Source organism: Columba livia, chromosome 3 (genome assembly GCF_036013475.1).
Source record: "Columba livia isolate bColLiv1 breed racing homer chromosome 3, bColLiv1.pat.W.v2, whole genome shotgun sequence".
NCBI classification, from domain to species: Eukaryota; Metazoa; Chordata; class Aves; order Columbiformes; family Columbidae; genus Columba; species Columba livia.
Genome location: NC_088604.1, coordinates 58,713,936 through 58,726,040, shown reverse-complemented (window position 1 = coordinate 58,726,040; position 12,105 = coordinate 58,713,936). Strand labels below are relative to the sequence as shown.

Genomic DNA, 12,105 nt, shown 5'->3' with positions numbered 1-12,105 from the left:
GGGGAGAGCTCAGATGAAGGAGAGACAGGTAGGGAGACTCAGTATTCACACATGCATTAAAACCCACCCTCAGTCCTCACCTGGGTGATTTCCGATGGTGTGGCATCTTCTGCAGGTATAGGAGCGGAGCAGAACCAAGCCCCAAACATCTGCCTTCTTCAAATAAAAGTAATTTTACTGGATTATTGTCAAAGGACAAAAGCTGAGGCATTTTATGTGTAAACTATTACATCTGTGGTTTTATACCAGTATAAAAATATTTGCAGTGGCTGTCCTGCTCCAAGAATGAAAAGGAAATAAATAGTACCAAAAAAGAAACTAAAAGGTGCACTTATACCAAGTTATACTGGTAAAGCAGTGTTATTTTTTAAAATGTCTAACCCACTCCAGAGCTAAAGCAAAATTGTTATGCAGACAAAGCTGCATCACTACAAAAGCACCATTTAAGCTCCTTGCTTAGGCTTAATAATGTAAATAACATAGCTTAGTAACATAAATAAAGTAGCTGAGAGTGTTGGACAGCCCCAAAATGACAGGAAATTGAAAACAAACCAGAACAGAATAAATAAATTAGAAATATGAATCAGAGATTTAAAATTAAGGCCATGCCATCTTGTGGTAAAAGGGGAGAATTAACTCCAGCCCTGTAGCAGTCGCTGGTGCAGGGTGATTTTTCAGCTCTGGCTCTTGAGCAGAGCAGGGCTGGGACGCCAGGTCCCCGTGTCACCTCGCCTGCCGGCACAGCCCAGGACGCTCGCCTGGGGCGCTGGTCCTGCTCCAGCAGAGTCCCCCTCAGCCCTGACCATTGTGTTTGGACCTACCAACAACTGGTGTTTAAAGAAATGACAGGCCATGGGAGAGGCAGGGATTTAAAGACTGCAGAATTTCAGTGCTCACTTAATGAGAACTATTAAAAGACTTTAATCAGTTTTATCTGCCTATTTTGTTTGTCCTTTTCATCTCCACTTTTCCATCAGCACAGGGGGTGCTCGCTCTAGATTTAGAAATACCATCTTTATTTGGGTTTGCTGAATCAGGCATCCCAAGAGAGGTGAGGCTGCCCCCACTGCATGTCCCCCAGTCTAGTCAGTAGCAAGGCTGAGTGTGTATCCCCTGTAGTCACAAACATGATGTAAACATAAATGCAAATATACATATACAAGTGGCTGGCCCCACAGAGCAACATCAACAGTGACAGTTACACATTCATGGACAGCACAAGCAGCCTAATCCTGTTCCCTTCTTCGCCCGTTCTAAACAAAGGTCCATTGGTTGGAAATTCAAACGTATATATAATGTGAATCCCTCCAGTGGCTGGCCCCTGAACTTAGGATCCCCCATGGCCCAAAGCCCTGCTCCATTCACTGGTGCTCAGATACATACACACACAGAGACACACTTCTCTCAACACCCAAACCACTTGTGCTGCTCACCAGCCAGTCCAGTGAGGTGTTGACTGATGGTCACACACTCAGACCCCCTCATCCAGTCCAGGTGCTGGCACCTGGACACATGGCCCTGTGACCCACAGTCCTGCTTCAGTTGCTGGCATTAAGACCCCATATGTACACATGCAGGGGAAAATAGTTAGAAATTGAGTGAGAAACCAGGACAGGCTGTGCTGATGTGACACAGGGCACAGTCAGACAAACACATTGACCATCAACCTGCTTATGTGTGACTGGCCCCTTCGGTCCTCTAATCCTTGTGTTTTCCTGCCCTTGTTTTTGTCCAACTGTCTTGATTACTCTGACAACCTGCCTTTGGTCCTTCCACTAAACATCCTATAATAAATCCCCAAATGCTCCTCTGCATCCAATAATGAGTCCCATACCCCTGGTTACATCCCTTCTCTGCCTGTGGCGTGCTCCAGAGACCCTCTCCCCTTAATTCTTGTGGTGGCTGTCACCCCCAGTCACTCCCCACAGGGCTGATTGCTCCCTTTGTGATGCATTGGGAGGGTCCAAGCAGTACCCCTTTTTTCTGATTGATTATTGGGGTTCTCCCACAGGCATTGTGCCTCCGTGCTCCCCTTGTGTATGGAGATGAGCCACATTACAATGTACCTTTTCCTAGGCTGAATAAGCAACTGCTGTATAACTTAAAACCTGCCAGCCAGTTCTTAACACTATTCACTATTTCCCACCTTTTATCCTCTACAATTGATGAAGCAGAGATCTTGTAGAAACCACAGCACACAATAAAAAGACACACATGAAGGAAAGCAAATGTCTCTCTTCCATTGGAACATGAAAGATGTTTTTTTTTTTTTAAAAAAAAAAACAAACACATTTTTTTTTCTCCTGCAATTTTATCTTTAAAAATAACAAGAAAAGAGAGCCAGAGTCATGCCACTAGGTGCTACCCATGGAAATGCTGACTGCTTTTCCCAAATATTGATAATTCATCAGCCTACAATTCAGTTCCTCCTGGGCAAGAAGAGAGCAGCGCTTGCAAATTTTGGCCACAATGGTTTGCACCAGATGAGGAGTGGTCCGGGCAGAGAGCCCGAAGCTCCCTGGTCCCTGCAGATCACCGCAGCCAGAGGCTGGAGCAGCAGGTTGGACATGACACATGGCTCCCCACAGTGGGTGCAATTGTGGATTTGGGCTGTACTCACATGCTCTGAATTGCATTTCCAAAACAAGAGCTTGAGAAAGACCAAGTAACTCATTGTGGCTGGGGGCTGACAGCTTCCACAGGGATTTGCACAGAAGCGGCAGAGAGGGACAAGGGGAAAAAGATGCATCACCCAAAACCAGGTTTGATGGACATCTCTTGGCAGCAGCCCAGTGAGGAGGCACTGTTGGACTTGCTGGTTTACTACATGTACATCAGAGTGTGCTCAAAGTCCACTCGTACTGCCTCTCCTCTCAGCCTTCAAGCCAAGCCCAATTTCTACGCCATGTTTCGAATGAGAGGGGTGCTTCAGTGCCTCCAGGGAAAAGCAACCAGAACATTTTTACCGCGTGAAAAACAATGTATTTTTAACTAACCTCTTACTTGGAAACCAGTGAATCATTTTGGCTGGATTTTTCCACAAATAAAGCAGCCTAAAGCAGACACTAGACATGGAAAATTTTGTCCAAATGAAGAGTTCATAAAAATTATGTATAACTGAGAATATGACCTCAAAAAGGGAAATGATGTGGAAACCTTAGTAGTAACTGATGCTGTTAAGCAGTTTTACAATAATACTTCTGGAAAGCTGAATAATTCAACAAAAGTATTTTTTATTCTTTTTCACCTTTTCTCTTCACTGCTGATTTTTACTTCCCTTCTAACTCATCTCCTATGGAAATATGTAGCAGTACCTGAGGCAGATTAGTGCACTTTTACATCTCCCTTCATAAGCTAATATAAAATATTACCACTTACTATGATCATACTTTGCTTCAACATTTTTATCACACGTGGAAGAATTAGAAAGATTTTTCTGAAATTGTGATTATTAAGTGTGAGAATAACTAAGAATTTTAGATTCATTCTTTTCCTTGGGTATCTTACAGATCTAGCCAGACTTTACCACACGAGTTAATTCTTAACTCTGTTGTAAGATTTATGGTCAAAAAGTCCCATGCTAGTTTTGTGTTATGAAAAATAAGACTCTGAAATATAAATGACCTGGAAAAGGATGTATCACTAGCAGTTATAATTTCCCTTCTTTTCTTTTCTGCTATATTCTCAAGTAATTTTACAGTAGAATGAGGTAAATGCCAATAATAGATTAACAATCGCTTTTGTAAGATAGTAGGTAAAGGAAAAGTTACTTGGAAAATACTGCATATTGTTTCTGCTTTATCATCCCTTCCTTGGAAAAGGTCCCTGCTTGCCCAAATAATGTCAAAGTAGTAGAAAATGAAGACTTTGAGTCTAAATCAGCTTTTCCACCACCTGTCCTGGAGAGAGTATCCCCCAGCCCCTGCCAGCACGGGGTGAGGGCAGCTGCCTGCCGGCCTTCACCCACAAAACAGAGGCTGGATCACAGAAACAAAGCCAGCTTGTTATTGCGTCCAGAGCTGAGACAGCAGGACCAAAGGTAAAAGGGATTACTTTATCCAGTTCTGTAACTTTATTCAGCTCATTCAGTCTGGGATTTGGACTGCTTTCTATTCATCTTCCTTTTCTGCTCTCGGTCCCATGCTCTGGTGGGTGGGTGACTGGACACACAGGCTCTCTCGTCTCCCCGTGCCTGTTGCCATGCCGCAGGCAGGCAGCCAGGGAAGAAGTACGAGTGGGCATTGCATCAAGGGTAAAATCGAGCTCATGACATCAGAGGTATGACCATAGGAACAAAACCCTTATTCAGGGTGAAAACCAGGGTCCATGTATAGCTGTGACTTCCACACAGAGCCCAGCTGAGAACTATTTAAATCAACTACAATAAAACTAATAAAAGTTTATGCTACAGCTGTCAGTAGTGAAAAGACTCCATTTTCCTTCCTCCCACAGCAGATCTCTGGTAGTATCTGGAATTTACAGACCAGCGCCCATCAAACTAACTCTCCTCTTCAGGGCTTGTTTAGCAGAGCCTTAATACTCCCACACAGAATCTGGGAAAGCATCTAGCCAGTTGTATTGTTTAAAACAAAAATGTAAACCAGAAAATACAAGACAGAGTACTTCAGTGCAGTGACAGACAGTGAAACAGCAGACAGACGAGGTGACAGCAGGTAATGATTTTGCTCACTCTTTTGAATCTCTGATTCTCAATATTTTCTTTTGATAAATGTGAGCTTAATATACCTCTGCCCACCCCAGAGCTATTGCAGATGAGAAGCATCACTACAGCAGCAAGGGGCTGCCAGGGTGTTCTTTTCCCTACACCAGCTCTGCCAAATACCTGTAGCAGTCGCTAGCACTCATCCATTCTGTGACTGCAGCCTTGATGCAAGATATCCTTGCATCTTTAAGCTGAAAGCAGAACTGACAAGTTATGTTCAAGGAAATTTGTTATGAACTGGTCTTAGGTGCTTACTAAATATTTATACATCAGCTTTCAGGGCATGTAATTCTCAGGCAGTTAATCACCCTCTCTGAAGATAATTATGCCCTTTGGGCAGTAATATTTTCCCCGCTTTCAACTCATACACTTTCCTTTCTTTGGGTAGCCCAAGAAATGTCATTTTCCATTGAAACCAGTGAATTAATTAAGCTCATGTCTGTTAATTCACGCTTTCTTCAATCCACCTGGAGAAGGTTGTTCCCTAGGAGTTGTGGAGGCTCACAGGGCTTGTTTTGGAGCCTTGTGTTTGTGCACTTCTTTCTTACACCATGTCCTTCTCCATGGCGCTGTGGAGACAGTCACTCTCTGTGACTGTCCGTAACACAGTCGCGTCCCACAGCTATGGAGTTTGTCAGGAAGAATATCTGATTAAGGTACACTGGCTGCTGCTGATCAGCTGTGTTTTTCTAGACTAAGTTAATAAACATGACCGAGTCAAGATGGTGAGTCTACTGTCTGTGGCAGCTGGCCAGGAGCTCCTGGGCAAAGAGAGAAGCTGAGTGACACAGGAAGGCAGAAGGTGAATGTTTGCTGTTAGTACACAACAGCTATAACAACTTACGCAGATCACAGTGGGCTGAACAATCAGCAATGTTGATTTGATGACCTAGGAAAAGGCTGGCATCCTGATATGACATCTGGAAAACAGCAGGATTTTTCTTCCTGTTTTCTTCAAGCTGCAGTTTGGAAAAAAACTGCAAAAGCAGGCTGATGGGGAAAATATCTTCTTTGTACAGGGGCTGTCATAATAGTGAATATTAATCAATAGCAAATTCTATCTTTCCTCTTCGTCTCTCTTTCTCTTTTCCCCTCTCTTCATAACACCCACACTATTTTTCTCTATGTGCACACACACACAGGTTGTTGAGGAGTTGATAATCTTGTTTATTTGCAGGATGCTGTTTCTTTCACTGCACATCACAATGCAGCACCTGGCTTTCCGTAAGCAGGACAGCAGCACACAGGCAGTGTTGCCAGCTCAGTCCCTGGGCTGGAAACTACAGTTTTGCTGAGAGATGGAGAAAAATGAGAACTGGATATCTGACAGCTTCTGACTAGCAGTCAGCTTGAATCACTCATTGCTTCCTTGAAGTTTCTTGGACTTTTCTTGTGCACCTGGATGCAGACTGAGTCAAGATGTTCTGTCTGTGTCGGAGCTTACCCAGACAGTCTGTGATCTTTAAATTGGTATAAAGCAATTTTAAATCAGAGTTTTAGACACCCTCATCTCTTTGTCTATGTGAGTTTCTCTTTTAATAGCAAGTGTTGCCAAACAATTTATTTTAAAGCATGTGAAAAGGCACTCCATTTAACCTCAATGAAATGAATTTATGACCACATCTGTAGTAAGGCATAGAAATTTTGCAAAGAACCATCTTAATACAAGAAACATTTATAGTATCTTCTACTATGTCTCAGGAGTGTATTGAAAAAATAAATTGTGATCCTCTTCAAGATGAATAATCTGAGGCATCAACAATTAACAACAGCAACAAAAGCAATAATTAAAAACAGCAACAAAAACATCTCAAGATTTTGGCTTCCTGAATTTTCACATGGCAATTTCAAGTGATCTTCCCAGTGATGGTCTAATGAAATGAATAATTGGTCACTTATTCCTTCCATTTCATTGAAGGGAATTTTCATGCCTTGGACTTCTGACAGTCATGTGTTTCTGGCCACAAACTGTGTGCTCAAAAGTACTGGGAAGGAGAACTGGCAATAATTTTTTTATAAATTTCTCATGCCTTCATATATATTCAGAAACAACAGTTCTGATTCACTCTTGTGAGGACTACTGACATATACAACCTTTAAAAAACAGTCTACAGCATCTAAATATAATTTGTTATTCATATTTATTGCACCATTCGTGGCTACAAATCTCTGTCTTTCTCTCTCTCCACCTATGTAGCCTGTCTACTCACTTCTTATTTGAAAGCCCTTGAGTATCTCTGATCACTTATAACAGCTTGATGAGGCCCAGTTCTTAGGAGAAGTCTCATGTATTTTGAAGCATGTCCTCTCTTGCCATTGTATCACGTTAGTGCAGGAGTTTAGTAGGTCCATGCTCTACCGTAATTCTTTCCAGTTCATGGCAACAGGATGTCTTAGGCTGTATCTCCTTGGCTTGCTCATGAAAACTTTTAAAATTTCTGGTTTTAAAGATTCAGAGTAGCTTATTTTAAAACCTTCTTTGCATTCTTCTGGTTGTAAGGCTTTCTAAAATGATAACTCTTACACTCTAGACAATAATTCAACAAGTCCACAGTTGAATTTCCTTTGACTAATATTGTTTGGCGCTCACCTTGTAGTGAAGGGAGTAATAATATTTCTGAAACATAAAAACTGAGCAAATGTTACTCTGGACCTGAAGCAGGACATACAGTTTTAGATATTATCGGTGATTATTTCATGGCATAGTGGTATAACTGCTTCTATGAGCCACAGCTGTGTACTTAGCTTCAACATCAAAAAAGCTCAAAAAATATTATAATACCCAGGGAGGTGTGCCAACTTTTCTTAACAGAAGATGTCGTTAAAGGAGTTCTGCAAGCATTCGTATTTGGCCCTGTGCTTGGCACATCCAGAAATGCTCTGGATAGGGACTTGGAAGTAAAGTGCTAAAATTTGCTCTAATACAAAATTATTTAATGTGCTAAAGATGTATGTGGACAGTAAAGAGCTGCAGAAGTCTATCACATTTCCTCTGGAGTCAATCAGAAGAGGGTATCCAAAAGGTTACTCAGATCTCAGGTATGCTGAATGGTCTTCTGAACTTACTAGCTCCCTTTATCACTGGTCGACTAAGGAGCCAGCTCCTGACTCATCCTTATATTCATGGGCATTAATCCATGTTTTAGCAGTGGTGTCTCATAGAAGATCTCACCTCATTGTGCCATTCCTCTCATCGAGGAACAGCATTGGGTTCTTTTTATTCTGTCACTCCACAGGGCCTCAGGGGTATAAGCAATAGACAGGAGTTTGATGAATTCCTTCTCTGGGCTTTCAGCACCACCAAGGAACCCAGGTCTGGTCCTCAGGCAAGGGCTCTCAGCATGCCTGCATAAACACCAACAGTCTTCAGTTTCCCCCAAATATTCCCTCTGGAGATTCCCCACACGCATTATAAAGTGAGCACAAATGTTCTTTTAGCACATTACTCTACCTCTCCTGAGATTCAAGACATGCAGATGAAAAAGGGTGGTTTGTTCCTCACCAATTCTAAGTAATAGAATAGTTTAGTATCATGTATGGGAGACTGCAGGTAAAGAACAGCTCATAAATTTACCCTGATTCGTGCTGTGGGTGAGCTACAGCAGGCCGTGAAATACTGCAAAGTTTGTGCATGGCTGGTTCAGAAGAGGTGAGGGAAACTCGACCTGTGGAAAACAAAATCATAAACAGTTCCTCTGTTATGTTGTATCATAACATGAAGAGTGATTCTTAGCTATTCCTGTGCAATAATTTAAGAACAAACATTGTAATTTTTTTTTCTAGTCAGTTTATGCAATTCATACCATACATTTTTAAAGACTCCACTGCACACTTGGATTTAAAGTGGGTTGAATAACATGAATAACATTTTTCTAAGACCAATGAGTATTTTGTTTTAACTCATAAACTAGATGCTTCTTGTGGTCACAGAGTGAATGCTTTTCACGTACCCGATACTGCAATAGGATGGTTCAAAGTGTTGTGCTGTCGATGACGAAGCATTGCCTCTAATTGTCAGAAAAAAAGAGTAAATTAATTAGGGCTAGTATGGCATTAGATATGTTGCACTCCTGTGCATCTAGAATTTCTTTAAAGATCACACTTGATGCTCTTCACCAATGTGGAGTACCCCTGAAGACATGCGAGACTGCAAATCTCTCATGCCTTTCAACTGAGACTTTCAGGTGGCATCTCAAATACCAGACTTTTCAGTGGAGAAACAAGGGTGGTCCCTGCCAAGATTTCTGTTGTTTCTTCCCTGAAAGACATGTGGCAATAGCTCTTCCTCTGCTGACAGCTTACCACTGACCAGGAGTTACCTCCTTCCAGCAGCAGAAACCTGTCCAGTTCTCCTCCCATTCATGAGTATCCACTCTAGTCCTTCCTGTCCCAGCTGTGGAAAAACACCCGCTGCTTGGCCAAGAACACCCAGCTCTCTTGGACCATCCAGACAGAGCCGACTTCCAGGGCTGGCCGTGAATGTGAGGAATGGACCATAAACAGTACAAAGCTGATGGGACTGGCCGATGGTCAAGGTACTCAGAGCTCTCTAGCAGGCTGCTGGGGGATACACCTATACTTACATCTGGATTATCGTTGAAGTACAAAGCTGTATTCTTCCCTGCCTACCCTGGGTCTCAGTACAGAGTGCACCCTAGGTGATTGATTTCTGAGAATTGTAACATTGGACCTGTGATAATGAGCTGCAGGCAACATACAAAATATTTATGTTCCACCACAGGGTCCAAATTTGTGAAATAAATATTTGCTCTCTTGTATGTCTGTGGGAACCTGCCGTAGAGAACACTATGTGCTATAACGTGTTTCAGAGCTGCTCATGGCAGGATTTGGACAGACCATTCACTGCTTGTTTAGCGTGGCATGTTTTTTAGACTCTCTTCCTATTTTCTCTGCCCTTTTGGAAAAATACTTTGCAATGTATTTCTGTTAATGTATCATGTATTATATAAACTATAAATTGTATATTGAATAAGGTATAGTGTATTTCTTTTAGAGGTTGGAATCCTATTGAGCTGAAATGTACTCAGACACATCAGACAGGATGTCAGTCCAGAGCCAATAAAATTCAAGCAATTTTTAGGAACTAAAGTGATGGAGAAAACAGAGATTGGAGTACAGATAGGAAGATACTGCACTGACCAACCACACATGAATTTAGAAAGTTTTACATTGTCAAGAAAATATATCATTAGTATTGTTTGGTTAAATATGTCATCCCTACTGTTTGTCATTAAAAGATAATAAAGCAGTACATGTCCTCAGATTATATCATGTCATATGATCAACCTGTGTTCACTAATAGCATTTTAAAAGTTAGAGACTGAATGTTCTTAACAAATATCATTGTGTTCTTGTTTAATGATCACCACATATTTTACTTTTATGAAATTTAGGATGCTGAGTGTGAAAATTTACTAGGAGAAGTTATTGAGAAGCAGCTCAGCCCATGGGAAATGTATGGGGGAAGGAGGGGAAGACAATAGCATTAGGAAATACTTGTTGCAGTCTGAATTTTTTTGTGTACTTTTACTCACTTGACAATGTCATTTTCCTGTTGGGCCTTCAGGCAGCTCTACCTTTTCTTTCTAAAATGTATGAAATCACCCACTTTACCAAAAGTTTTCTGCTTAGGGTGCTTTCTCACACAATTCCTCAGACAGCTGAGATAAAACTCAAGTTTAATATTATTATTTGGTTAAAATTTACCATTTACCATTAGTAATGATAAGTAATACTGGTAAAAATAATATTTTATTAAGGGCGAATATTAAATGAGGGTTTGCTGCTCAATTACTATTTCAACCTTTCAATCTTTTTTTTCTAATTATTTAAAAAACAATTAATATACTGGCTTGTTCCTGAATTCAGTCTATGTATTCGTATCTGTAAAATAATGCAGTTTTGTTATATTGAAGGCTTTTGAACAGTATTAGTCTACAGTGAAAGTCTAGGAGATAGATCTTCATACCAGAAGAATTTTAAATAAGTCATCCTATAGATTTGGATTATTTTATTTTCTAGGACTTTGACTTAACAAAGAAAGAGGCAAGCTGAAATGGGACAGTCAAGAACATCAACAGACCAAAGACATGAAAAGAGATAATAAGAAAAGCAACATCTAGTTTACTACATGCTTAGTGTTCAGCCCAAAGCAACATACCTGCAAGAAGTTCAAGTTCAAAATATTCAGGTATTTCATAGATGATGGCTCTTTGCTAGTGTCAGCTGAACTGGCTCTTCAGTCTCATTGACAGTGACTAAGACCAAGATGTAATTCTCAGAGGTGCTTGTGAAAATTTCTTTTGTCAAATTAGATTTTGTGAATACATTATTCCTCAAATTTTATTCCATGTCTTATGTTATGCATACTTACACATATGCCAAACATGCCACTGTAATCCCTGAAATAAGTTGCAAACTTTGTTAGTCTAGTCTTTGAATCTATCTGCAAAAACTTGAACACTTAAAATTACTATTATTTTTTTTTTTTGCAAGTATTTCGCCATTTGAAATGTGTTATTGGAGGTTTACTATTTACTAGATTACCATGTTACTGCCTAAGCTGCAGCAAGACATGAGAAGAATAGGGTATCAGTAGCAAGAGCAAAATTTATATCTAGAAATCAAGATGCTTTAGAATCCAATAGCATGGCTTTTATTACCTCATGCAGGATATGTCCCAGTGCCACATGTTGAATTGTCACAACCAGTAACTCTGCACGCTGAACTGTTTCACAGCTATGCTGTCAAACCTCTGTTACAGCATCTCTTGAGTAAACTATGATGGCTTTACTATTTGTGAAAATTCTGCAAAATGCCCATCTTCCTTGGCATGAGTTTCTGACTAAGCCGGTACAAGCAATGAAAATAACCTTTTGCATACTTTCCAAATGAAATTCAGATCAGAAAAGCTTGGAAATTCTTGCAACTGCTACCGGGAAACAGTGAAACCACAGAAAGACCTGACCTTGACTTGTGCGATCTGTGTTCTCAGCTGAACTATATTCATATTTTCCACATTTTCAGTAAAAGATACATGCCCTGAGTGAAAGTTTCTGCCCTGTCCCAGCCCCTCTTCACACCCTGAAAGGTCCCAGGGCTGCTATGTGAGTACTTGTCCCTGGGGACACAGCTGGGAGAGGTGACTCTCCATGCCTTCTGACCATCCATGGGGCCCAGCTGCCAGCTGTCTTCATCCAGATGTGGGGAGGAGAGAGACATCCAGACGCTCATGTCAGCATAGAAGAAACATGATGAGATCTTTTCAGGCTAGATATTTTGTTATATTAATAGGTGCAAAGACACCAGATTATGCGATGTCTCAGCTCAGTGCTTGACAGGCCACGTGTAGGTGCTGCCTC

The 12,105-nt window shown here is 41.0% G+C and overlaps 1 long non-coding RNA gene across 1 annotated transcript in view; it reads right to left on the bottom strand.

The window, feature by feature from the left end:
• Positions 1 to 2,318: 2,318 nt before the first annotated feature.
• LOC110363939 (uncharacterized) overlaps positions 2,319 to 12,105 on the bottom strand; it is a 50,406-nt gene continuing 40,619 nt past the window's right edge. Inside the window, exon 3 of the long non-coding RNA XR_010471367.1 lies at positions 2,319 to 8,388. This is a non-coding gene — a long non-coding RNA (uncharacterized LOC110363939). The remainder of the gene's footprint in view (positions 8,389 to 12,105) is intronic.